Source organism: Anabrus simplex, chromosome 11 (genome assembly GCF_040414725.1).
Source record: "Anabrus simplex isolate iqAnaSimp1 chromosome 11, ASM4041472v1, whole genome shotgun sequence".
NCBI lineage: Eukaryota > Metazoa > Arthropoda > Insecta > Orthoptera > Tettigoniidae > Anabrus > Anabrus simplex.
In genome coordinates, this window is record NC_090275.1 from 128743711 (window position 1) to 128770713 (window position 27003).

Genomic DNA, 27003 nt, shown 5'->3' on the forward strand with positions numbered 1-27003 from the left:
AGCAAATTGTAAATAAAATTGTATTTCTCCAAATTCATGCTCTTGTGAAAAATCAAGGGTCGTCTTGCATTCGTGACCACCACTGGCAGTCGACGTCCGAGTCTTTATGTTACATCATTAGATGTACAGTGCGTTTGTGTAATATCACTGGTTCTCAGGAAATAGTGACGAGAGAATGATATACAATAACGTTTCTCAAATCCACAGAAAGGCCTTTGAATTCTTGAAGGGGACACAGCTACTCAGTGGCCAAGTTATAACATGTCTACTGTACCTGACACTTAGTAAAATTAACAGTTTTATAGGCAGCAGGGATATTTTCGTGATGGATGGTCATATTGTAGACCACAATGGTTAAGTTAATAAACTCGTACTGTAGAGACGCGTGGAACAGGTATTTGCCAGTAAATTTTCAACAGATTTATGTCGATATCATGATGCCAATTTTAAGTTTATGCTTATTAAACACACAGAAATGAAGAATAATTATATAGCCGCAAGAAAATATGACATAACTAAAGCCAGTGTTCCGTGTTAGCATGAAGACAAAGACAGTTTAAAAAATGCATTCAGTGGCCCACAACAAGGTCACTTTAAAGAAGTTGAAGATAAAATTGTAAGGTATGTGTGCAGAATAGACTGCTTCATCGGCTCAGGCTGTAACCGTCCACAGCAACAGCACTCAACTCAACTAGACCACACGGGCCTGCAATAAGGTAGTAGGGCAATGGAGACTTGATGGTGATGATGTTGATGTTTGTTGTATGTGCATAATTATCGTAATTACATAGTTCAACTAGCACAGCTCTGCGTTATGCCGTTGGCAACACAGTTCACAAACACATCTGGTTCATGGAAGTATTTTCTATTGTACGTTTTGTACTGAAATCCATGTCCGGCTCCATGGCTAAATGGTTAGCGTGCTGGCCTTTGGTCACAGAGATCCCGGGTTCGATTCCCGGCGGGGTCGGGAATTTTAATCATAATTGGTTCATTTCTCTGACACTGGGTCCGGTCTCCATCCTCATCACGATGCGCAGGTCGCCTATGGGAGTCAGATCAAGACTTGCACCTGGCGAGCCGAACTTGTCCTCGAACACTCCTGGCACTAAAAGCCATACGCCATTTCATTTCATTTCATTTCATTTCATTTCATTTCAGTGAAATCCATGGACCGCGAAGCATGTCATGATGTGTCAGAGGTCGTAGCCAGAATTCTTCCATTCTGATTTCATCATGGCGTCTGTTCCGTAGAAATGTATCCAAATATTGCCTTATTTTATCCTGTAGCTCTTGAAGTAAGGCTTGGTATTGTGACGTGGAAGTCAATGATAATCTTAATCGTAGAGCTTCTATATAGAAGGGTTGTCTTGTCAGCTCGTAAGTTAACCTCGAAGGAGCATTCTTTGCCAGGCAGAGAGCTTTCTTGAGATATGTGGCCTTCACTCCGTCTAGTACAGCTAGGTTGTCCTTTGTTATGTACTCCCAGATAATCTCTAATGTGTATGTCATGATGTGGAATAGGGCTATTGCTGAGGCTGCTTTGTCTCTGATGTGTTTGGTGAAGCTTTTTCTGTTTGATTGTAAAGTTACGCCTAAGTACTTGTAGGAATCGACTCTGGCAAGATCTTTATTCTCTGCAGGTGGGAGTTTCGCACCTCTTCTAAATGTCATTTGGACTGTTTTCTCTAAATTAATACTTAGACCACCAAGCTCGATAGCTGCAGTCGCTTAAATACGGTCAGTATCCGGTATTTGGGAGATAGTGGGTTTGAACTGCACTGTCAGCAGCCCTGAAGATGGATTTCCGTGGTTTCCCATTTTCACACCAGGCAAATGCTGGGGCTGTACCTTAATTAAGGCCACGCCCGCTTCCTTCCCACTCCTAGCCCTTTCCTGTCCCATCGTCACCATAAGACGTATCTGTGTCGGTGCAATGTAAAGCAACTTGCAAAAAAAAAAAAAAAAAAAAAAAAAAAAAAAAAGCATACAAACTTAGACCGTTTGTATTCGACCAAGTAATAAGTTTATCAAACGATTCCTATAGTTTTTTATGTGATGTTGAGGCCAACGCCAGTCATCAGCGTGTATGTAAATGGAGGTCTCCTCACTGGTTATTGACTCAACTACGTCCCTTGTGGCAATGTTGAACAGTATCGGACTTGAAGGATCTCCCTGCAACACTCCTGTCATCATGCTGGATTGCCTCTGATCTAGACAGGTTGTCGTGAATGTATATAAAATTTTTCAATTGGAGTGAATGAATTTTCCTTATAGGTAGTGATCCTGACCTGTAAGTTGTGCCAGTTTGCTTGTTAGTACATTCCGGTCTAGAGAGTCGAATGCTTTAGCATAGTCTATAAACAATGCATGAAGTTTTCCTTTTGGAAGACGGAGAGCTTCTGTAATATTTCCTATTAGGCATTGGATAGCATGAGTGGTTGAGCTCCCTTTCCAGAAGCCAAATTGTTCATCAGGTATCATTGAGTCCGTTAGAGCTGTTTGTATTAGTCCATATTGACTTCATTAATGAGAACACTGCTATATTTCAAGTCAGCCCTATGAATACCTTCATTAAATAATTACAATGAAACCTCGTTATTGCGTTTTCCCACATAGCATGTTCGAAGTCCCGATGCTCATCGTATTAAATCTATACCTCACTTACCATGTCATGAATTTTCGCTCTTACTGCGTAGTTGTTGTTTGAGTCATCAGTCCATAGACTTGTTTGATGCAGCTCTCCATGCCACCCTATCCTGTGCTAACCTTTTCATTTATACGTAACTATTGCATCCTACATCTGCTCTTAGAAGACAGCTTACTGAGACTGCTACCATCATACGAGCACGTGATACTTTTTGGTGACTTTAACATCAATTTATTAACTCTGAACAACGACGCCTCACGACTACAAAATATTTTTAAATCGTGTGACATGACTATATTACCCCTTAAACCCACCCACCATGTCCATACTTCCACTATTTCCGCTGATACATTCATAGACCTAGTAATAACAAATAACCCTCAAAAAATCCTTCACCACGGTCAAGTATCTGTTCCTGACATATCTAAACATGACCTCATATACTTAGCATACTCTCTTCGCGTGCCAAAGTACCGACCGAAATATGTAACGTTTAGAGACTTTAAAAGGATGAATTTAATACAACTGAGACAAGATGCACAACTCTGCCCCTGGAATGACATAATGATGAAGAGTGACATTGACGAGAAAGTGGAAATATTTAATTCCCATTTACATGAATTGTACAACAAACATGCACCAAAGCGTCCACCCTGCCCTTGGCTGACTGCTGATGTTAAGACTATGATGAAAGAACGAGACGCACTACACCGACGCTATAAGCAGACTCAACTAGCTGACGTACATGAGCAGTACCGCGTTCTTCGAAACCGAATTAAGCTTGTAATTCGTAATAAGAAATTTAATTATTTCCAGCATTTAAACAAAAACATTAACACTGGTTCCACATGGCGACAACTTCGGTCACTGGGTATTGGCAAACCACTTGCGAAGCATACTGATCCCGAGGTGTCCCTTGATGAGCTAAATACATATTTCTCCGCGGAACGTCTAACTCCTGACACAACGACATTACAAAACACCATTGACAATATATTAAGGCAACAATCCCCAGTCCGTCCTGCATTCAAATTTGATATCGTTACAGAACATGAAGTAAGAAGGGAAGTTAATTCAATAAAATCTCACGCAACAGGAGCTGATGAAATTCCCATTTCATTTGTGACTTACATAATCGACATAATACTGCTCATTTTTACGCATTTACTTAATACCTGTCTTACTTCAGGCAAAATCCCAATTAAATGGAAAGATGCACTCATTGTGCCTGTCCCAAAAATCTCTCCTGCAAGCAATGCATCTGACTACCGACCTGTCTGCATCCTCACAGCACTTTCTAAGGTTCTGGGGAAGATAATGCATAAACAAATTGTTAAATACTTGGAAAAACATTCTGTACTTGATCCCTTACAGTCTGGTTTTAAGAAAGGACACAGTACTGCAACTACACTAATCAAAATCACGGATGACATTAGATGGGCTATGGACGAACGAAAACTGACTATACTTATCCTTCTAGACTTTAGCAGTGCGTTTGACACTGTAAATATAGACATACTGTTAGTTAAGTTACAAAAACTTCAGATGGCTCATTCTGCTATTCAGCTCTTGGGCTCATACCTCAAAAACAGATGACAGCAAGTTGTATCAAACATGAAGACTACAGAATGGAGGACTAAGCTATCTAGCGTTCCCCAAGGGTCTATTCTTGGACCTCTTTTATTCTTAATCTATATTAATGACATTTCTTCTCATCTGAACGACTGCAACTATCATTTTTATGCCGACGATCTTCAGATATACTCACACTTTAAGGTCCCTGACATTGACAAAGCAATCCACCATATGAACTCGACTTTAAATTCAATTAGCTCGTATGCTAAAGATAACTGCCTATTATTTAACCCGAAGAAAACGCAAGCAATCATAATAGGACAATCTAGACTTTTAAATACGCTAAACATCATACAGCAGCCTAACCTCATGCTCTGTGGTGAAGCTATACCTTTTCAGAAGTCTGTAAAAATCCTAGGTGTTGTCATGAATGACACATTAAACTGGAATGACCATATAACAAGTGTCTGCAGAAAAGTATATGCATCTCTTCACCCCCTAAAAATGAAACAATCCATTCTTCCACACAGCATGAAAATAAAACTTATTCAAACCCTCATTTTTCCAATAATTTATTACTGTGATGTCGTATTAACCGATGCAACTGCAGAACAAACTATGAAACTTCAAAGGGCAATGAACTCTTGCATACGATTTATATTTTCTTTGAACTTTAGGACACATATTTCCCCTTATTATGAGAAGCTATCCTGGCTGAAAATTGATCAACTAAGGAATTTACATACTGCGACACTAATTTTTCGACTTCTGAACGAATCTACACCTGAATACCTATCCTCACATTTTAACTTCCTCTCATCTTTCCATGGACATAATACTAGATCGACTTCTACCCTTATGATACCTGTTAATCATTCATCTGTATACAGCCACTCTTTCCAAGTGTCTGGGGCAAGGCTATGGAACACACTCCCTGTCAGTATACGTAATAGCACTTCAACAGTCTCATTTAAACGGTCTTGTCGAGATTTCCTCTTAAATACGTGACCAGCTTGTATGAATGTTAGTGTGTATGAGTTTCCTTGATTTTCCTGTATGCAGCATCTATCTTTCCTAGGACCATACAACCTTCGACATCCTTGCACTTCTCCTTCAGCCAGTCTTCCTTAGCTACCTTGCACTTTCTATCCACTTGATTCTTTAATCGCCTGTATTCTTTTCTGCCCTCTTCATTTCTAGCATTCTTGTATTTTCGTCGTTCATCAATCGGGTCTAGTATCTCCTGAGGTATCCCCTGATTCTTAGTTGATCTTTTCTTCCTTCCTAACATTTCTTCAGCAGCCCTGCTGACTTCATTTTTCATGACTGTCCACTCTTCCTCTATTGTGTTTCCTTCAGCCTTTTCATTTAGTCCTTGTGCAACATGTTCCTTGAAACAATTCCTCACACTCTTTTCTTTCAACTTGTCTAGATCCCATCTTTTTGCATTCTTTCCTTTCTTCAGTTTCTTCAGCTTCAGATGGCATTTCATGACCAACAAGTTGTGGTCAGAGTCCACGTCTGCTCCTGGGAAAGTTTTGAAATCCAACACCTGGTTTCTGAATCTATGCCTAATCATAATGAAGTCAATTTATACCTTCCACTGTCTCCAGGTCTCGTCCACGTGTAAAGCCGTCGTTTGTGGTGTTTGAACCAAGTATTAGCAAGAACTAAATTATGATCAGTGCAGAATTCAACCAGAGGACTTCCTCTTTCGTTCCTTTGCCCAATCCGAATTCTAATACTGTATTTACCTTCTCTTCCTTGGCCTACCACAGCATTCCAGTCTCCCATCACAATTAGATTCTCGTCACCTTTTACATATTGTATTAAATCTTCTATCTCTTCATATGTTCTTTCGATTTCCTCATCACCTGCTGAGCTAGTAGGCATACAGACATGCACTATTGTGGTGGGCATTGGTTTGGTGTCTATCTTGACGACTTCCTGATGGCCGCAGGACTTTTGGAAGAGTCAATCTGTTGTTGGAAGACTGCTGTGCGTGAGGTTCTTTTGGAGTGAGAGTGTTGCTGCACTTCAACAAACACACTGTACTTGATGACTTAAGAACTGTTTTCAATGGCAAGCCGATGCAAGACGATCGAAGGGTTCCTAGTCACTGCAGCCTTCGTCCGCCATTCCAGCCGAGGAGGGATTTACTGCCCTTAAGCCTGGTCCGCCGCTGAGGACTTTCTAGGCCGTTGACCATGTATGGTTCGTCCGCCTTTAGGGGAAGTTTTCCACCCCAAGGGCAAGAGAGTGCTGTGAACTTGATGATTTTATGTGTCATTTCCTACACAAAGGCTTCATCAAACCTACTAAGGGAGAGTTCATCCGCCCATAGCCATCGGTTCTCCCCTAGTTTGCCAGGTTTGGTACTGGCCGGCTGACCCTCGGCTAGACAGTCACAGGTAGTACCGTCTACTGTCACATACGGTAGCAGGATGATCCTGACCTGACCCATGATTAAGACAGCTGTGACTCCACAAGTTGATAAGATCTTCACCACGGATGAAATTGCGAAATCAATACAGAAAATGAGGAATAACAGAGTACCAGGAGTAGATGAAATAAGAAGTGGACACTTAAAGAAGACAGCACAAGAATATCTACCGATATGGACCTCCCTTCTAAATAAATGTTTAGAATTAGGAAGTATACCAGATGAATGGAGAAAGTCAACAATCAAACTATTATACAAGGGAAAAGGAGACACGGAGAACCCAAACGTGTATAGAGGAATAGCGTTGAAATCTACATCACTGAAACTCCTAACAGGAATCCTCGCCAAAAGGCTGGCAGAGAAGCTAGAACTCCTTCTACCGGAGGGACAGTTTGGTTTTAGAAAGGGAAGGTCCACGACTCTGGCAGTAGAAAACCTGTTGGAACAAATAAAACAGATGATAGAAAGACCAAAAGGAAAGCTGGATGTGGTTTTTGTTGACTACTCAAAAGCCTTCAATATGGCCAACAGAAACGTATTAATAGATAAAATGGATAACTAATTGGAAGAACGAGCACAACAACCTGATATCGAATATACTGGCAGAAAACCATATACAGATAATGATGGAATATGCATATCTGACTGGCTGTCACAGACGAACGGTGTCCTCCAAGGCGATCCACTCAGCCCTATCCTGTTTAATGTTTTCACGCGGAGGAACAAGCACATACGTATACGCCGATGACGTGGCCATCGCAGCGACAGATATAGATAAAGTGCTAGTATCGCTAAACACACTATGGTTAATGGGCGGAGAGAAACAACATCCAGATAAACGAAGAGAAGACGGAATTGGTAGTGTTTAGGAAAGGAGGAAGACTCACGGAAGCAGAGAACGTCAAATGCAATGGCAAACTACTCAAGAGGGCTAACATTTTTAAATATCTAGGTATCACAATCCAAACAACGGGAAAGAGTTTCAGATTACTTATAAGATCTAGAGCAGTGGCTGCCACTACAGCCATGAATGAAATCAGAAACATCACACAACTATCGATTAGCACAGCTATGGACCTGTTCTGACGTATGGCTGAGAATTAGTGGGAGAATACCTCATGAACAAACAGCTGGAAGAATTGGAGCAAGTAAAGGCTAGATACCTGAAGAGAATTTTAGGAGTCCCGTAGAATGCAAGATCGAGGCTAGTGTATGAGCTTACCAGGGAGACCTTCTTAATAGAGGATCTGAGTTGTGAGCTCATACTTCCAGCTAGTACCAGCTTCAAACACCTTATACAAGATCTGCATGAGAAGAAAAACAACATTCCGGAGGACTTCTATGCAATATCTGCTGTGCAAGACAGGACCTGGATGGAAGCTAATCATGATATACGACATGTGACGGCGAGATTGGCGATCTATGGTTTTCACTACAAGATGTGCTGCAACAAATTATTTCACAAACCAGATGACGAATGTGTGTGTGAGTTGTGCTTGGAATTATGTGATACATAGCATATTGTAAAATGCAGGAATAGACAGAAACCGTCGTAGCTTATAGCAAAGAAAAGTAATGTAAATGTAATGTAATGGTATTCTGCACGGCATGTGTGTGTTTTCAATAATAAAAATATAAATGTTATCCTACAGTACCGGTTTCGACCCCCATGTTGGTGTTTGTCATATATTTTTTATTATTTGGGAGTAAAGTCTTGGAATGAAACTTGATAAGGTAGAATTCCTTTCCTATTTATAATTATACTACAGTATTATGTTATTGAGACCAGAACAGATACATAAAGCCAATGGGAGGTTTTGGGATTGCCTGTTACTGTCTTGGTCCTAATATAAGACTGGGAATTTTACGCTTTTGTGTTAAAATGTCACAAAAACTGCAGTCATTTTATTTGCACACGTTACATTTAAAAAGTTTGTATCATTTCTCACTCGTACTGACATGTGCAGTGAGCGCGCTTTCCAGCTGAGCTCAAGGTCACGAATAACCATACTTTCTGAAATTTTGATAATATTTTTTCTCTTTCCAATTTCATTGTGATTAGTGATTGGCAGAATTGAATATAATGCATTTGGGAACTTTTCAGAATTGATACTTACATTTGGAACCATATTCTCGAGTTCAACATAACCTTTAGAAGTCAATGTAGGCCTAATTTATGCGGTACAAGATTTCCAGAAACTGACTAAGAACAGTATACTGGTTGTCTGTTTGCTGGTGAAACAACATCTCTCTGGTAGCTCATTTTGAAACACATATACGGAGGACAATTAATAATAATTTATTAAACATATTTACGACAAACACTTGAGACATACAACAGCGCGCCGCGACCATTGCTAACTGACTGCCTGAAACATAATAGCTCAAGTCCCTTCTACCCTCGACCCTTGGTTCCGAGGCAAGTCCAACAGTGTCCATTTAAAGCAGAGACAGCAAGAAAGGCAGTGCCTCAGCTTAGAAAGAAGACAAACAAAAACTGGAAGGTCGCATTGTGCTGTGCCTTTTCACACTCTCGCTCCCCTGCCGATAGCCGGGGTGTGGTTCCGTCCGGCTGGCCAGTAGTGTTCCAACATTCCGGCCGCCAAGAAATGTCAATTTCTTAAAATATACAACTGCAAAGGTACACATAATAAAGTTGAAATCACAAATTCAGATAAAATCACACAGACGAGTTCACAATACAACACTCAATATCTACAACACACACAAATCACTCTTTGTCGTTTGGAAGAGGGCACAGTTTATTGATAGGCCTCTTCAATATCTCACGAGAGGTGCGGACAGTAGCCACACGCACTAGTCCATCTGATCCTGGGTGAACGTCCGTGATCACTGCCAGTTTCCACATTAATGGTGGAAGATTATCCTCCTTTAACACCACCAGTTCTCCAGGTTGCACATTTGGACTGGAGTGTGTCCATTTTGATCGCTGCTGAAGGTGATGCAGGTAGTCGTTTGACCAGCGGTGCCAGAACCTCTGCATTTGCTGCTGTAGTATTTCCTATCTAGTCAGTAGGTTAAGCTTAGTATTACCTAGATCTGGCTGGGGAATGGTAGTGAGAGCTGTGCCAATCAGGTAGTGACCTGGAGTAAGGGCTTCAGGGTCATCAGGGTTGCAGGACAAGGGAATAAGGGGCCTGGAGTTCAGGCAGGCTTCTATTTGGCAAGTGAGGGTGGTCAGCTCTTCATAAGTGAGACACATAGTTCCCATGACGCAGCGAAGGTGGTACTTGAAGGACTTCACGCCAGCCTCCCATAATCCGCCAAAGTGTGGTGCTCCAGGAGGGATGAATATCCATGTTATTCCTTCTTGTTCTGCGAAGTTTCTGACTTCCGTTTGCTGTTGACAGGACCTAATCACTGCACGAAGTTCTCGGTCCGCTCCAACGAAGTTTGTCCCGTTGTCGCTGTGGATGGACTGACATCGGCCACGACGTGAGACAAATCTCTTCAATGCCGCTAGGCAGGCTTGAGTAGACATATCGGTTACAACCTCGAGGTGAGTTGCCTTAGTGGCCAGGCATACAAATAAGGCAATATAACATTTCTGCCTTGACTGTGATCGCTTGGAGCCAGTCTTTATGTAGAACGGCCCAGTATAGTCTATCCCACAGTTGTAAAATGGTCTAACTACTTCTAAACGAGGGCGTGGCAGCTGACCCATCAGCTGTTGAGCAGTGTTTGACTTCAGTTTCTGACAAATCAAACAACGGTGCAAAATTCTTCGGATGACATTTTTGCCATTAACAATCCAGTACCGCTGTCTAATCGATGATAGTAGAAGCTGTCCGCCGGCATGCAGCATACGTCTGTGCTCTTGTTCAACAATCAACTTCGTAAGGTGATGATTTGCAGGCAGTATAGCTTGATGCATTTGTTCATACGGTATGTTGGCTTGTTCAAGTCTTCCTCCTACTCTCAGGATATTCGTACTGTCTAACATCGGATTTAGAGTTTTTAATTTGCTCTTGCTCTGAATAGGTTTCTTGGACTGCAACTGATGTATTTCCTTAGAGTACGATGTCAACTGAGCTATTCGTATGCAGTGGAGAATTGCGCTGTTGAGCTCTAGAAGGGATAGTGCACCTGTTGCTCTGCACCCACGAGTTGCCCTGCAATTTCTTGCAAATCTTAGACAGTATGCTACAACATGTTGCAGTTTGGTAAGCTTGGAAAAGCGGTTGATAATATTATCCTCAGGAATCGTTGCGATATTACATGTCACCTTGCACCTCTCTTCAGGCAGCACTAGTGGTAGTCTAGTACTTGCAGAGGAAGGCCACATATCATGGTGTTGCTGTAGCCAGCTTGGTCCTTGCCACCATAAATGAGTTTTACCCAGCTCATCAGGGCAGCATCCTCTTGATATTATGTCTGCTGGGTTGTCTTGAGACGCCACATGTCTCCATTCACTGTTCTCAGTGCTGTCCTGAATCTCTGATACTCTGTTTGCTACAAACGTTTTCCATTTTGTAGATGGAGCAGCTATCCATGCCAAGACGATGGTTGAATCTGTCCACAGGACGACTTTAGAGACCGATAGTTTCAGTGCAAGGATAATCTTCTTAACCAACCGTGAAAGAAGAAGGGCTCCACAGAGCTCCAGCCGAGGAAGTGACAGCCTTTTCAAAGGAGCGACGCGTGATTTAGAGCACAGTAGTCTGGCTGAGGTATTACCTTGGATGTTAGTTGATCGTATGTAGATACAGCTACCGTAAGCCTTCTCAGAGGCGTCACAAAATCCATGGAGCTGAATATCCTTGATAGGGCCATTAACCAGGACACGACGATCGATTCGAATCTTTTCAATGGAAGGTAACTGATAGTATAGTGTCTCCCAAGCATGTGATATTCCTGGATCCAAAGGTTCATCCCACAACGTCTCTTTTAGCCACAACTGTTGTAGAAATATTTTCCCCAAAATTACCACTGGACTAATGAGTCCCAAAGGATCAAATATGGATGATACTGTTGCGAGAATACTGCGTTTAGAAAATGGTGGAGCGTGGGGACTTGGTTGAACATTATTAACTATCTGAAACTTGTCAGATGCTGGATGCCACAACAAACCTAACGTCTTTACATTCTCATCATTGTCAAGCTGTAGGGGAAGTTGAGTCTCTCGATGCTCTGGAGGAACATTCTCAAGAATAGCTGGATGATTACCGCACCATTTTCGCAGTGAAAACCCACTCTTTCTTAACAAATGAATCAAGTCCTGCTGCACGAGGAGAGCTTCATTTACAGTTTGTGATCCAGACATACAGTCATCAACATAAAAGTCGTCTAATAGAGTTTCAGATGCTCTAGGAAGTTCATGAGCGGCTTCAATTGCAATCTGATATAGACATCGTGTCGCAAGGAACGGGGCGCTTGCCATACCATATGTAACGGTCTTGAGCTGATATTCCTGCAAGGGCTGCGATTCGTCATTTCTCCAGAGAATACGCTGGTAAGTGCAATCTCCTTCATCTACCTGTACCTGTCTGTACATTTTCTCTATGTCAGCAGTGAACGCGATCTTGTGGGTCCGGAACCTGGTGATTATAGAACACAAATCTTGCTGGACTGTTGGCCCAACATAAAGTAAATTGTTCAAGGAAATTCCACTGCTGGAACTAGCAGAACAGTCAAATACAACACGCAGCTTTGTGGTAGAACTGGACTCTTTGATAACCGCGTGATGAGGTACATAATATGCAGGAATCGCAAGAGGGAGTGTCAGTTCCATGTGCCCTAACTCTTCATATTCCGTCATGAATTTCACGTATTCTCGTTTCATATTGGGTAGTTTGCGTAATCTTCTCTCTAGATGATAGAATCGCCTGGCTGCCATTTGAAATGAGTCACCCAATTTTTTCGGGTCTTCTCTGAACGGCAGATGAACAACAAATCTTCCTGTAGAATCCTTTTTGGTATGTTGCTTGAAGTGTGCTTCACATTGCTCTTCTTCCTTCGTACGCGGAGTTTGATGCAACTCTTCGATCTCCCAAAACCTTCGAAGCTGCTGTTGGACTTCAACATCTGTCTTAGTAAAACATGACAGTACCGGCCGCCGTGAGACACCGGAAGGACCGTCATTATTTGTGTATCTTCCGGTTAAAACCCATCCCAGTTTGGTTTCTTGAAGAATGGGGTGATTAGCATCTTTGGTGAGCTTGCCTGTCTGCTGAATGTACGGAACGACCTCAGCTCCCAGAAGGATGTCGATCTTGGAGGGCTTATAAAACTCGGGATCAGCTAAAACAATGTGCTGGGGAATGTTCCATGTAGCAGAATAAATCCTGTGACCCGGTAAGTCATCTGTTATCTTAGGAAGCACAAAACAGTTTGCTGAAATTGTAAAGTCACTAGTGCGTGAGCCAAGATCTATTGAAACACGGTACTTGCTTTCTGAAATGGTATCACCTATTCCCTGGACAGGTGTTCTGTTGGGCTCTCTATGCAACCTTAATCGCTGGGCACAGGACTCGGACATAAAACATGATTGGGAGCCTGAATCTAGTAGAGCTCTACATGTTTGCCACTTTCCATTCCTATCCTTAATTCTGATGCGTGCAGTGGATAAAAGGATGTGTTTACTTGGTTCCACCTTTTTTGAATAATAGCTATTGATACGTGACTCTGATTGTGCTGAAGTACTCGCTCTCTCGATGTTGCGTGACAGACCATGTTGTTGAGTAAAGTGCTGAGATGTAGTGCCTGCATGTACTAGAGTATGATGCCATTTACCACAAGTGCGGCAGGTACCAGATTTACAAGCCTGCACCTTGTGATCTCCCCGTAAACAGTTGAAGCACAGATTGTTGCTTCTTACAAAGTCTCTGCGCTCATTGACAGAAATACGTGCAAAGTTACGACACTTACTTAGTGTGTGAGCTTCGTTGCAGTACGTGCACTGCGGAGTGGTCATCACATATGACTTCTGGGTTTGAAGCTGCTTACGATTGGATGGGTAATTCGTTCCGGTGTTCAAAGGGGTTTGTTTTACAGGCAAAGTAGAACTCACAATCTCAATGGACTTGCATTTCGTTTCCAAAAAGTCGCAGGTATCTCTAAGAGTAGGAAATGTCTTGGGACTCAAAGTAGTTTCGTACTCTCTACGAATTGACGCTTCCGTTTTTTCAAGAATTAGCTGTGAAACAATCAAATCATCTAAAGGTACATTTAGCTCTAAGGCCTTGAGAGCGTTCAAATTGCTCAAAGCTTGATTGAGTAGAGCACGGAGTTCATTTGCTGATGGCTTATTCATCGTAGGTAAGTTCAATAGATTCTTAAGATGTGCGGATGCGATTAACCTCGGATTATTATAGCGATTGCAAATCGTATCGAAAGCCACGTTGAAGTTGGAGCTAGTGACTGGGAGGTTTGCTATTAGTACGTGCGCTTCGCCCGTTAGAGAACTCAGTAAGTAATGAAATCTTTGAATGTTGTCCAGCGATTCATTGTTAACTATAAGACTCATGAACGTGTCATAAAAATGTCTAAATCCAGTTACATCACCACTGAAGGTTGGTAGGTTTATGGTAGGGAGCTTAATTGCCTTTTTAGTTTCACTTAAACAAGACTGACTGTCACTAGAACGAGAACTACTGGGGCCAGCAGCTTCGGTACTCAATGCGATTAAGCTATTCATTTTTGCTTCTGTGTCGAAATACATGGTTTCAAAGTGATCTCTGTCTTCTGCATGCTGTTGGAAATCCTCAAATATTTCTAGCTGAGATTGAGCAGTTTCAAATTTGTCACGAATAATAGGCAGTTCCTTCAAACGAACTACGATGGCCTGATTATTTGAATCCGTTTGAAATTCTTGTACGAATTTCGCGAGACGCGTGAGGCTGGCCTTCGCTACTGCGCGAGTAGTGACTAATTTCTTCCTACTAGTCTCATCCATGCTGACAGATAAGGACCGTAGAAGAGGAATGCACAAGAACAATAATTAGGAACACTGGATCAATAAACGGGCGAGGATAACATGACTAACAATATTAGGTAAGATAGGATTGGTTGTTGCCAGTCTAGGTACTTACGTCTGCCTGTAGATATGCTTCGGCCTGGAGTCGAACTCGGGCGCGCCGCCAGATCCAGTAGGTTACTCAGCTCAGCTCTCTTCAACAGCAAGCCGGCTTGTATAAAACGACCGGCGAAAAGCACACAACACGGCACTGGCTACCGTACGTAAAGTAGCGTAACATACGATACGAACTGAGAGACCCGTGCACGAAAGTTTACAATAAGTTAGTATTCGTAACATTCGGCGGAAAACTATTCACAAGATCCGGCCCGGAGGACCAAAAAATGTCTGTTTGCTGGTGAAACAACATCTCTCTGGTAGCTCATTTTGAAACACATATACGGAGGACAATTAATAATAATTTATTAAACATATTTACATCAAACACTTCAGACATACAACAGCGCGCCGCGACCATTGGTAACTGACTGCCTGAAACATAATAGCTCAAGTCCCTTCTACCCTCGACCCTTGGTTCCGAGGCAAGTCCAACAGTGTCCATTTAAAGCAGAGACAGCAAGAAAGGCAGTGCCTCAGCTTAGAAAGAAGACAAACAAAAACTGGAAGGTCGCATTGTGCTGTGCCTTTTCACACTCTCGCTCCCCTGCCGATAGCCGGGGTGTGGTTCCGTCCGGCTGGCCAGTAGTGTTCCAACACTGGTGAATAAATTACAATGGAAGATTAAGAAAACAAGGGATTTTGCCATCATCTTGGGCGCTTTTGTATCTAATGTGTTTTATTTTATTAGATTAGGGAATTAAAAACTACTTGTGGTCGATAGTTGTTTGGTTTGGCCTCATTTGATTTTTCAGAGAGTTTGGCTGATCAAAGTTGCTGAACTGAAAGAAGTTTTCACGGGAAACTTACAAAGTTTCCCCATTACAACTGAACATAAAGTGTCGAGATTTTTTACTCGCGTACTGGTAATTAATACATATAATTTTACAAAGTTTATTCCACCTACTCAATATAGTATAATAATTGCAACGTCTATAAATACATTACAATATGTTATCAAGGGACTAGTTTCGACCCTAAGTCGGTCATCATCAGCCGAAAATAAGATACACTTTGATTTGCCGAAGTCCTAAGACAAAATTACATTGTGGAATGAAAATTAGACGAGTGAACTGTGTATGTGATGTGGTTATATACATATAAAATATTGGAGTGGATGAAATGTTGATAGATAAAATTATGTTGTACTGATCAATGAAATATAAAAAGTTTTCAGGTTTACACATGTTGCAATTAGACTGTAAGAATAGTTTTTTTTTTTTTTTTTTCTCTCTATTTGCTTTATGTCACACTGACACAGATGCGTCTTATGGTGACGATGGGATAGGAAAGGGCTAGGAGTTGGAAGGAAGTGGCTGTGGCCTTAATTATGGTACAGCCCCGTCATTTGCCTGGTGTGAAAATGGGAAACCTCGGAAAACCATCTTCAAGGCTGCCGACAGTGGGACTCGAACCCACTATCTCCCGATTACTGGATACTGGCCGCACTTAAGCGACTGCAGCTATCAAGCTCGGTGTAAGAATAGTATCACAACGATTTTCTACATTGATGATTAAAATTGCATGTTAAAAGTATAAAATGCCGGTTAATGTTTGAAGCCGGTCCCGCGGTCTAACTTGCCTACCTCTCACCCAAAGGGCCTGGATTCAATTTCCGGCTAGGTCAGGCATTTTTATCTGGATATAAAGGCAGGTTCCATGTCCACTCAGCCTACGTGATTGCCTTTAATTGAGGAACTATCTAGCAGTGAGACAGCGACCTCGATCTAGAGAGCCAGGAATTATGGCCGAGAGGATTCGTCACACTGACAATGCGTCACCTTGTAATCTGCAGGCCTTCGGGCTGTGCAGCAATCGTTTGGCAGGCAAAGGCTCAGTGAGGCTCTAGTGGTTGGTTTAGTAGTGTTAGTAAGATTATAATTATACATATTTAATTTTTTTTATGTTCAGCCAAATTGTTGATGGTTTTCATTGCAATTTTCTGTTTTCCCGTGTTGTAAGTTTTTTTCTCGTGGTTCCTCCAGAAATGGAGAATCGAGGTTCCACTGTAGATCACCCAGTATAACGTTTCTGCCAAAAAGTTAATTAAAGATTCTACATCATTTAGCTTCTTCGTCGACTCTTCACATCGCTCCAATTCACCAACATCTCGCAGTGCTAGTGGTTATAAAACGGGACATTGGAAGCTACATATCACCTGCTCACCGTGTCATCAATGCCTCAGTGCTATGTCTTCTCCTGGCTACTTTTTCGTACAAACTGTGTATCTTTCCAACATCTTCGACACACTCTATATAAACTGAGACCTTTCCACCTATTCCTCAGTCCAGGTTCGATTTTGGTATGTGTGGAGGTCTGAGGATCCAGTTACGCTGCGTGGTGGTCACGCGCTGTTTCCATCTCTGTTATTGGACTTCACAGGAAGACATTCGGTGAGCAAGAAACACAAACGGACAATCTCTACTTCTTCATAACAACAGTCTCTTTTCTTCTACATCCATTTCTTCAGAGCTTCATCCTTTTCTGTTATCCCTCTTTCCACGTATTATGAAGAGACTTTTAATTTTTATAAATTTATTTCATTAATTGAAGTTGGCACTTTCCGAGCCTATTTCCGATTGGTCGGATGATTTTGTATTGTAAGAAAATTGTTAAGCATGCAACAATCATGTTCATCATCAAGTTGTGATATCGCATCATTAAGACATATGAAATTCAATAAAGTATTGAAGGCACCAAGTTCCTTTACTTCAAAATCAATCAAAAACATTGGCACCCAACAGCACGGCTTTCAGTAACCTGTGATGTTCAATTCAAGCAAGATCATGAAATGTGAAATGCAGAAGTGAAAACAATGCGTCGCAATTGAAGTTAAGCAGCAGTTTAAAAATACATCACGTCTCGAATTCGTGGAATCATTCACGGATATTGGCCCAAGGGACGACCAAGACAGCGATGGATCGATACAGTGCACAACGACCTAAAAGCTATAAGACTATGTCCTGACATGGCCCGTGACCGAATTAGATGGAGACAACGAATCCACACAGCGGACCCTGCCCCCAGGCGGGACAAATGCTAAAGAAGAAGAAGAAGAAGAAGAAGAAGAAGAAGAAGAAGAAGAATATATTGCATTTTTGTTCATAACGAAAATCAGACCGCTGAGGCCAACAACATCAATGGAGTGCAGCATAAATCAGTAATCAAGCAAGTACGATTCGATGTTATGTACATACAAAGAAGTAAAGACAAGATTTCAAGATTTACATTCTTCTCACCGCTCAATGCAAGAATCTCCGTGAGACGATGAGTCTCTTTGACATATACACCATTCTTGCTATGCATACTCTTAGATTCTAGCCTCTTTCCCTTAGCACATGTTTTTGTAACATAAACATGCACTGATCAACATAATGATAATAAGCAAATAATAATTGAAGTCCATTGATCCTCCTGTTGTCGTAAATATAAAAGATCCTGTTTGTTTTTGATTTTGAAGTAAAGCAACTTGGTGCCTTCAATACTTTATTGCATTTAATATGTCTTAATGATGCGATATCACAATTTGATGACGGACATGACTGTTACATGCGTAACCATTTTCAACAATACAAAATCATCAGACCAATCGGTAATAGGCTTGGAAAGTGCCAACTTCAATTAATGAAATACATTTAAAAAAATTAAAAGTCTCTTCGTAACATCTTGCCCCCCTTGAAAGGAGTTCTTTCAACTAACTATTGTTATCTTATACCTATTGTAAAAATAATTATTCTTAACATATGCATTAATACAAAACTCTATACATACATATTTTTATGATTAAAAGAAAATAATATTGAAATTATATATTTGATGAAAATAACACAAAGTTAGAGATATCACAGGAAATCTTGAATTCAGTTCTCCTTGTCATCCCCTTCAATGGGAAGAGGGCACATTTTCTTGATGCTTCGGGTGAAAGTTCCACCAGCCGTCCGAACGGTGACAACCCTCACCTCACCATCTCGTCCAGGGTGAACTTGAACTATCCTACCTCTGGGCCACTCTAGAGGAGGGATGTTGTCCTCATTTAATAGCACCAAAGAATCAACATCAATACGTCGATTGGTATCACGCCACTTGACACGTTTTTGCAATTCCTGCAAGTATTCTCGCTGCTATCTCTGCCACAACCGCTGCCGAATTTTCTGCCAGTGCTGCCAACGTGACAAGCGGTTATCGGGTTCTCTCAACAAATCCCTTTGCACGGGTTGCACGATCGAGTCACTTAGAAGAAAATGTGCTGGTGTTAAGACTTGTAAATCATTTGGATAATTTGGCAAGGGAGTAAGGGGACGTGAATTTAATACAGCCTCTATATCGTAAAGAATAGTGTAAGTTTCTTCGAAAGTTAGCAGGCGTCCCTGTGTTTGTCAGCAAATGTCTTTTCATCATCTTTACAGCTGCTTCCCACAATCCCCCAAAGTGGGGTGACCGGGGAGGAATGAAACTCCACTGTATCTGCTGCTGAGCGAGTGAGGAGGTAATGTACAATATAACTATTTATAATAGTTTATTTAAATCCGCCTTGATCAATACACTCATTAAATGAAAGAAACATTATTTATTAACCATACATGTTTCGGGAAATCTCAACCATTCCCTTCATCAGTGGTTAGATCAAAGAATAACATAATGACACAATCTTTTGTTTTACAATTTAAAGGAGTATTGTTTCCCAATACATCATGTCAAAGAGTAAAGAGAACTTACGAAATATTATAAAAATGATCAATACATACAATTTTGGTTGAACTGAATGAGAAACACTATACAAATTTATGATCTTCAAGTTTTTCTTCTTTTCTTCTTCTTTTTGTTCCTTAAATGATTATATGCTAGCCTAAACAGTGGGTTATCTTCTGTACTTTTCTCATTTAAACTTGATTCAGAATTACATTTTTGTGTAAGGTAAATTTCTAAATTTTCCAAAACATTCATTAGTTTTCCCTTTCTGGTCGAATGTAATAATTTCATGTCATTGGAAATGTCTGTAAATTTATGATTCATTTCAACCATATGTTCTCCCATTGCCGAATATCTTTTATGTTTGACTGCATTAACGTGTTCTTTGTACCTTATAGCCAAACTTCTTCCGGACTGTCCTATGTATCGTTGTTTACATGTTTGGCATGTTAATTTGTAAATTCCTGATTTATTAAATATACATTTATTCTCTATTTTATCTGAATTGAAAATTATCTTATTAGTATTATTATCCGTTTTGTATGTGACATTGATGTTCTTTTTTCTGAAAATTTTAGCCAGTTGATAAGAGTGCTTATTTCGAAAAGTTAGAACTATGAATTTCTTTTTCTCTTTTCTCTCTTTAATTAAAGTTGTTTTAGGTTCATTTTTCACTTTATTTATCATTCTATTAATAAATCTGTTGGAATATCCGTTGCTACGAGCGATTTGATGGATTATATTTATCTCTCTATTATAATTCTTCTTAGACATAGGTATGTTCATAGCTCTATTAATTAAACTGTAAAATGTTGCCTTTTTATGTTGACCTGGATGATTGGAGTCATTTCTGATAATAGTATCTGTTTGAGTAGCTTTTCTGAAAATTTGGAAATCAAAATGACCAGAATTTCTAGTAACTGTCAAATCTAAAAAATTTAAAGTCCTATCATTTTCAGATTCCATCGTAAAATGCACTTGTCTATTCAAAGTATTTAAATACTGTAATATACCATCAGGTTTAACCTTTCGTTCATCGATAATAACAAATATATCATCGACGTATCTCAACCATGTAATCAATCCATCTATTTTATCCACTATTTTATTATATTCCATGTAATCCATGAATATGTTAGCTAAAATACCTGAAGCTGGCGAACCCATTGCTAGGCCTTTAGACTGTTTGTAAATTTTGTTGTCAAAAACAAAATAGTTATTTTCCAAAGTAAATTCTAGTAATGTTAAAAATTCTTCAATTTCCACCTTGCTTAATTTGCTGTGTTGCATTAAATTCTTTCTTACTATTTGTATAGTATCTACAATAGGAATGTTGGAGTACATATCTTTGATATCCAAACTATGTATCGTGTAGTAGTCTGTTAGCTCAATGTTTTTAATTCTGTTACAAAAGTCAATAGTATTAATTAGGTGTGTCTGGCTATAAAACTTATAGTGTTCTTTTAAAAATATTTGTATGAATTTGGCCGTCTTATATACTGGACTATTTCTGAAATTAACTATTGGTCTAATAGGAATTTCTTGTTTATGAATTTTCGGTAGTGCCTTTAAAGTAGGTATTTCTGGGTTCATGTTAATTAAACAGTTAGTATCTTTGGAGTCTAATAAAAAAGTTATGTTATTGAGAATTTGTTTAAGTTTTTTCTGCATAGAAGACGTGGGATCTTTTTTTATCAATTCAAAATTATTGCTAGTTAGAAAATTCTTAGTCTTTTCAATATAATCCTGTCTTCCTATCAGTACAATGGTATTACCTTTATCAGCTTTTGTCACAACAATATTATTATTATCTATCTTATTCTTCAATAATTTGATATTCTTATTCAACTCCTCATGGTTCTCTACCGTATGTTCTATCATATTGGATAATGCTCTACTAACTTCGTATCTAAGAGGAATTTGTTCATCAACTGGTAGGTTAGCTATGGCCACTTCAATTTCAGCTATTAATTTAACAAAATCTTTTCTATTACTATAATTCTCCTTTTCCCAATTGTTCAAGGCGGATTTAAATAAACTATTATAAATAGTTATATTGTACATTTAGACCAGTCAATACGGACCAAACACAATATTAACCTATCATGGTTAAGTTTATTAACAGTGAGGAGGTAATGTTCGTTGACCCCTTTTCCAAAAAGGACTGGATATCTTGTAGTGCGTTGGCTGCTCCAATGAAATTCTTCCCATTATCAGAGAAAAGCTTCTTGCACAAACCTCTTCTCGCCGTAAAGCGTTGCAGTGCAGCTAAGAAAGCTTCGGTTGTTAGCTCCGACACCAACTCCAAATGCACTACCTTGGTACTGAAGCATGTAAATACAGCTACGTAACTCTTGTAAGTATGAATGCGGCCCCTTCTGTGGCTTTCTCTTACAGATATTGGACCTGCATAGTCCACTCCCGTGGTAACAAAGGGTCGAACAACTAACGTAACCCTTTCTTTTGGTAAATCTGCCATGCGTACCTCTGGAACTGTAGGATGGTAACAAAAGCACTTCAGACACCTCTTGACAATCCTTTTCGCTTCTCTTCTGTCGCTGATAGGCCAATATCGTTGTCGAGTTGCATGTAGCAGTTGCTCTGGGGGACAATGCTTCAGACGATGATGTTCATTTTCCATGATTATTCTGGTGATGTGATGATTTGCTGGTAGAAGCACAGGTTGTCTCTGTTCTGATGTTAGCTCCGAAAAACGAAGCCTTCCTCCAACCTTAATCAATCTGTCACTATCCAGAAACGGACTGAGTGACTTTAGAGAACTCTTCTTTGGGAGGTCTTGATTATTAATTAAGCAATTTAGTACTTGAGGGAATGCTTCTAATTGTGTCCATTTGACTACTTGCTTCTCTGCTTTACAAGTTTCTTGTATTTCTAGTGTACCCTTTTTCCTTTCTGGCGGTTTGAGTTTGCAATTATAAATGAATCTTTGACATATGCTACTATACGGCATAATTTCGGAAATGACGAGAATTTATTCTGTAGAATGCTGGTTGATGTTGCTGTCAACATAACTGCTGTGCCCTTCAGCTCTGGTAGTTCTGTTTCAAATTCTTCTGAATGCTCTGGTTGTTGACGACGTGTGCAAAGCCAAGAAGGTCCACTCCACCACAGCTTTTTATCTTCGAGTTCTGCTGAAGTAATTCCTCTTGAGAGAAGATCAGCTGGATTTTCAGTCGAAGGAACATGCTTCCAGGTGGTTACATCAGTGGCTTCTTGAATCTTTGCAATCCTGTTTGCCACAAATGTCTTCAGCAGCCTTGGCTCAGTGTTGATCCATCCCAAGACAATTGTACTGTCACTCCATAATCTGATCTGACCAATGTTTTCTTTCAAAGCACTCACTGTTGTTTTGACAAGTTGTGCAAGAAGAAGGGCTGCCTCCAATTCGAGTCTTGGCAACAAAATGGTTTTTAAAGGAGCTACTTTCGTCTTCACACAAAGTAAATTGGAAATGTAGAGACCACTTTGCGTTTGACAAACTGCATAAATGCATGCTCCAAAAGCCTTCTCTGAAGCATCACTAAATCCAAACAAATCAAAAGAGCCAGAGCAATTCCCAGGATTTATGTTTCTCATAATTCTGATGTTGTTCAGTCTTTCTAATGACGTATATTACTCGTTCCAAATCTGAAGGTGCTCTCGAGACAATGGCTGATCCCATTCAAATCCATCTACTCATAAGTGTTGCATCAACAACTTCCCTTTGATCAGTACTGGACCCACGAGTCCTAGTGGATCAAAAATCTGTGCGATTTTGGAGGCGACTTCTCTTTTGGATCTTGGTGACTGCTTTGCCAGCTCAACTCGAAACTTAAGGCAATCTTGTGCTGAGTCCCAGAGGAGTCCAAGAGTCTTACTAGCTTCACCTTTGTCTGAAACCAGTAAAGTCCCTTCGTCGCTTTTGCACTCCAAATCCTGCAAGATCTCTTTGCTGTTGGACCTCCATTTCCTCAAATGCATTCCATCACTCTTGAGAATATTTTGTATTTGCCGCCGTAGCCCAATCACTTCTTCTAGAATGTCTCCTCCACTTAAGCAGTCATCTATATAACAATCATCGTGAATAGCCTTTGCTGCTGCTGGAAATTCATTTTCATGAAGAGTAGCCAATTCATTTAGGCATCTCATGGCATGGTAAGGTGCTGATGCTCTTCCATATGTTACTGTATTCAACTGATAGATCCTCACAGGGGCAGAAGATTCCTCTTTCCACAAAATCTGCTGGAATGCTCGATCTTTAGGATGGATGAGGATTTGCCGAAACATCTTTTCCACATCTGCCGTCATGACGCACTTATGGTTGCGAAATCTAAGTACAATGTGAAAAAGATCTCGCTGTAAATTAGGTCCTGTCATGAGCTTGTCATTGAGTGATGTCCCGAGTGATGTTTATGCCGAGGCATCAAATACCACTCTGACCTTTGTGGTGTCACCATCTGGACGTACCACTGGTTGATGGGGTATGAAGTATGAATTTGGTACATCTTGATTTTTGTTTCTTTCAATCAAGCTCATATGTCCTAGTTTTTCATATTCATTCATGAAATCTGCATAAGCAGTCTTGAGTTCAGTGTGTCTGCTTAATCTCTTGACTAATGATTCTAGTCTGTTTAGTGTGTGTATTCTTGATTCTCCGAGGATGACATCTGGCTTGATGGGGAGCCTTACGATGAATCTACCTGTTGTATCTCTCGAAACGGTGTCTGTGAACTGTCTTTCACATATTCTTTCTTCTGATGTGTAATGTTGAATCTCCGGAATTGCTTCTTGTTTCCAAAATTTCTCCATCTGATCTGATAATTGTTGATTGCTAATTTTCATGCATGTTGTTGTTGATTCTTGTTTGTTCTCAAAAACTTCACCACCTATAATCCAGCCTAATTGGGTGTTTTGCAGAGCTGGTTGTCCTTCAGCTTCATTCTTGGGTGGACCTATGACTATTTTCCAATAAAGTCCTGCACCAATTAATATGTCTATGTCTCCAGGCTTGTTGAATGTGGGATCTGCCAAGTGAATGTCCTTTGGAATAATAATCTTGTCCTTCTTGATCTCCAACTGTGGCAATCGTACTGTTATAGTTGGCAAAAATAGAAATTCTGCTTCCACCTCAAATCCGTCATTCCTTGAAGCGAGATGTACTCTTGTGATCCTTTTTGTTTCCACTTTGGAACAATCTACTCCAATGATCTGTGTGTTTGTCTTGACATTCGGTAAACCAAGTTTCTTATACAGACCTTCCTTTATTAGATTTGACTGAGATCCCGGATCCAGCAAGGCTCGGCATGTCATTCTTCTTCCGTGAACATCTTTCACATCAATTAAAGCTGTTGACAAAAGTATTTGCAATGTTATTCCTTTCGCCAAGTTCACATTGAGTGAAGCAGGTGAATGCTGAGATTCGACCAATCAATCAATCAATATCAATCAATCAATCAATCAATCAATACTGATCTGCATTTAGGGCAGTCGCCCAGGTGGCAGATTCCCTATCTGTTGCTTTCCTAGCCCTTTCCAAAATGATTTCAAAGAAATTGGAAATTTATTGAACATCTCCCTTGGTAAGTTATTCCAATCCCTAACTCCCCTTCCTATAAATGAATATTTGCCCCAGTTTGTCCTCTTGAATTCCAACTTTATCTTCATATTGTGATCTTTCCTACTTTTATAAACGCCATTCAAACCTATTTGTGTACTAATGTCATTCCACGCCATCTCTCCGCTGACAGCTCGGAACATACCACATAGTCGAGCAGCTCTTCTTCTTTCTCTCAATTCTTCCCAACCCAAACATTGCAACATTTTTGTAACGCTACTCTTTTGTCGGAAATCACCCAGAACAAATCGAGCTGCTTTTCTTTGGATTTTTTCCAGTTCTTGAATCAGGTAATCCTGGTGAGGGTCCCATACACTGGAACCATACTCTAGTTGGGGTCTTACCAGAGAGTATGGTTTATGGGCACTTGATTTTCTTTAACATTTTGTTTCTATTTGTCATCTTCTTCAGCATGTAAAAGTGTGTTGTGAAGAAGTCCACATTTCTTGCATTTTGATCCTCTGCAATTTCTTGCAATATATCCTGGTTTCAAACAGTTTTGACACTGCCCTTTTTCTCGAAGCAGTTTTCTTCTGTCTTCAACTGATCGTTTAATTAATTCTTCACATGTAAAAATGAGGTGACTTCCACCACACAGATTACAACTTGCCTGAGACGTCGTCATAACAACTTTCTTGCTAGGTTGTCTGTCCTTCGGATTTGCCTTCGTTTTCAATGCCTTGGTTTATGTTGTGATTTAACAGCATATATGATTGGGAACGCTCAGTTAAAAATTTAAAGAAATCATCCAATGTTGGCATCTTTTCTGGAGTGTTGCCTTTCACCCTTTCCTGCCAGTCTCTTTGCTCAATGAAATCCAGCTGCTTCTTTGCTAGATGAATAACCAATGTGTCCCAATTATGTACAGGTTGCTTCATTGCTTTTAATGAAGCGATGTGAGTTTGAATATGAAATTGTAGTTGCCTGAGTGATTCAGATTTGTTCTCTTTAAAAACTGTAGGAAACTTGAAAAGTTCATCTAGATGTGTCTCGATTATCATCATTTGATTATCATATGTATCTACAAGCAAGTTCCACGCACTTGTGTAGTTTTCTTCTGAAATGGTAAAACCTTGAATGACTTTGCGTGCTTCGCCCTGCAGAAGACCGATCAGATACAGATATTTTTGGATATTTGTTAGTTGAGTATCATTATGAATGGTTGACTCAAAACTGTTCTTAAAAAGCAACTATTTTGTGAATTCACCGTTGAATTCCGGTAATTTAATTTCCGGTAATTTCTGCATTCTTCTGTTATGATGCTGTGGAACTTCCTGTTGATGAACGGCATTGTTTACTGCCGTGTTCATTTGAGCTAGTAAATTATTTTGAACATCCTCTGCTTCATCTATTATCGTTTGCAGTTGTGTAACTGCGCGGAAATAAATAGATTCAAATAGCTCTCGCTCTCCCTCACATTCCTCTTCAAACTGTAATGTAGCTGTTTCATCAGTGATCTCAGTTTCCTCTATTTTCATTTGTACTTCTTCAAAAGTATTCCATAGCTCTTCACATTTTTAAATTCTAACCTTCGCCTCTGATTCTGACGTGTCAGCTGTAATCGACTTTATTATTCTTGTTAACGTGCCTTTTACTCGACTACGCAATTGTTTCAATTTCGTTAGTTGCGACATATTGGAATTAAGGTTATGCTGTGAAAGTTCGAAGGGATTGCGTGAAGGTTATGTATAAATTCAAAGGAATCGTGTTGCTGAATTGAGGTTATATGACAAAGGAATATGGATCTTCTATATTTATGACAACAGATGGATCAATGGACTTCAATTATTATTATTATGTTGATCAGTGCATGTTTATGTACGAAAACGTGCTAAGGAAAAGAGGCTAGAATCTAAGAGTACCGTATGTATAGCAAGGATGATATATATGCCAAAGAGACTCACGGTCTCACGGAGATTCTTGCATTGAGCGGTGAGAAG

At 40.1% G+C, this 27003-nt stretch overlaps 1 protein-coding gene across 2 annotated transcripts in view; it reads left to right on the forward strand.

Annotated features, from left to right (window-relative positions):
* The window catches only part of shtd (shattered), a 786765-nt gene that overhangs the window by 248066 nt on the left and 511696 nt on the right, over positions 1-27003 (forward strand). The gene's annotated exons all lie outside the window — the stretch shown is intronic.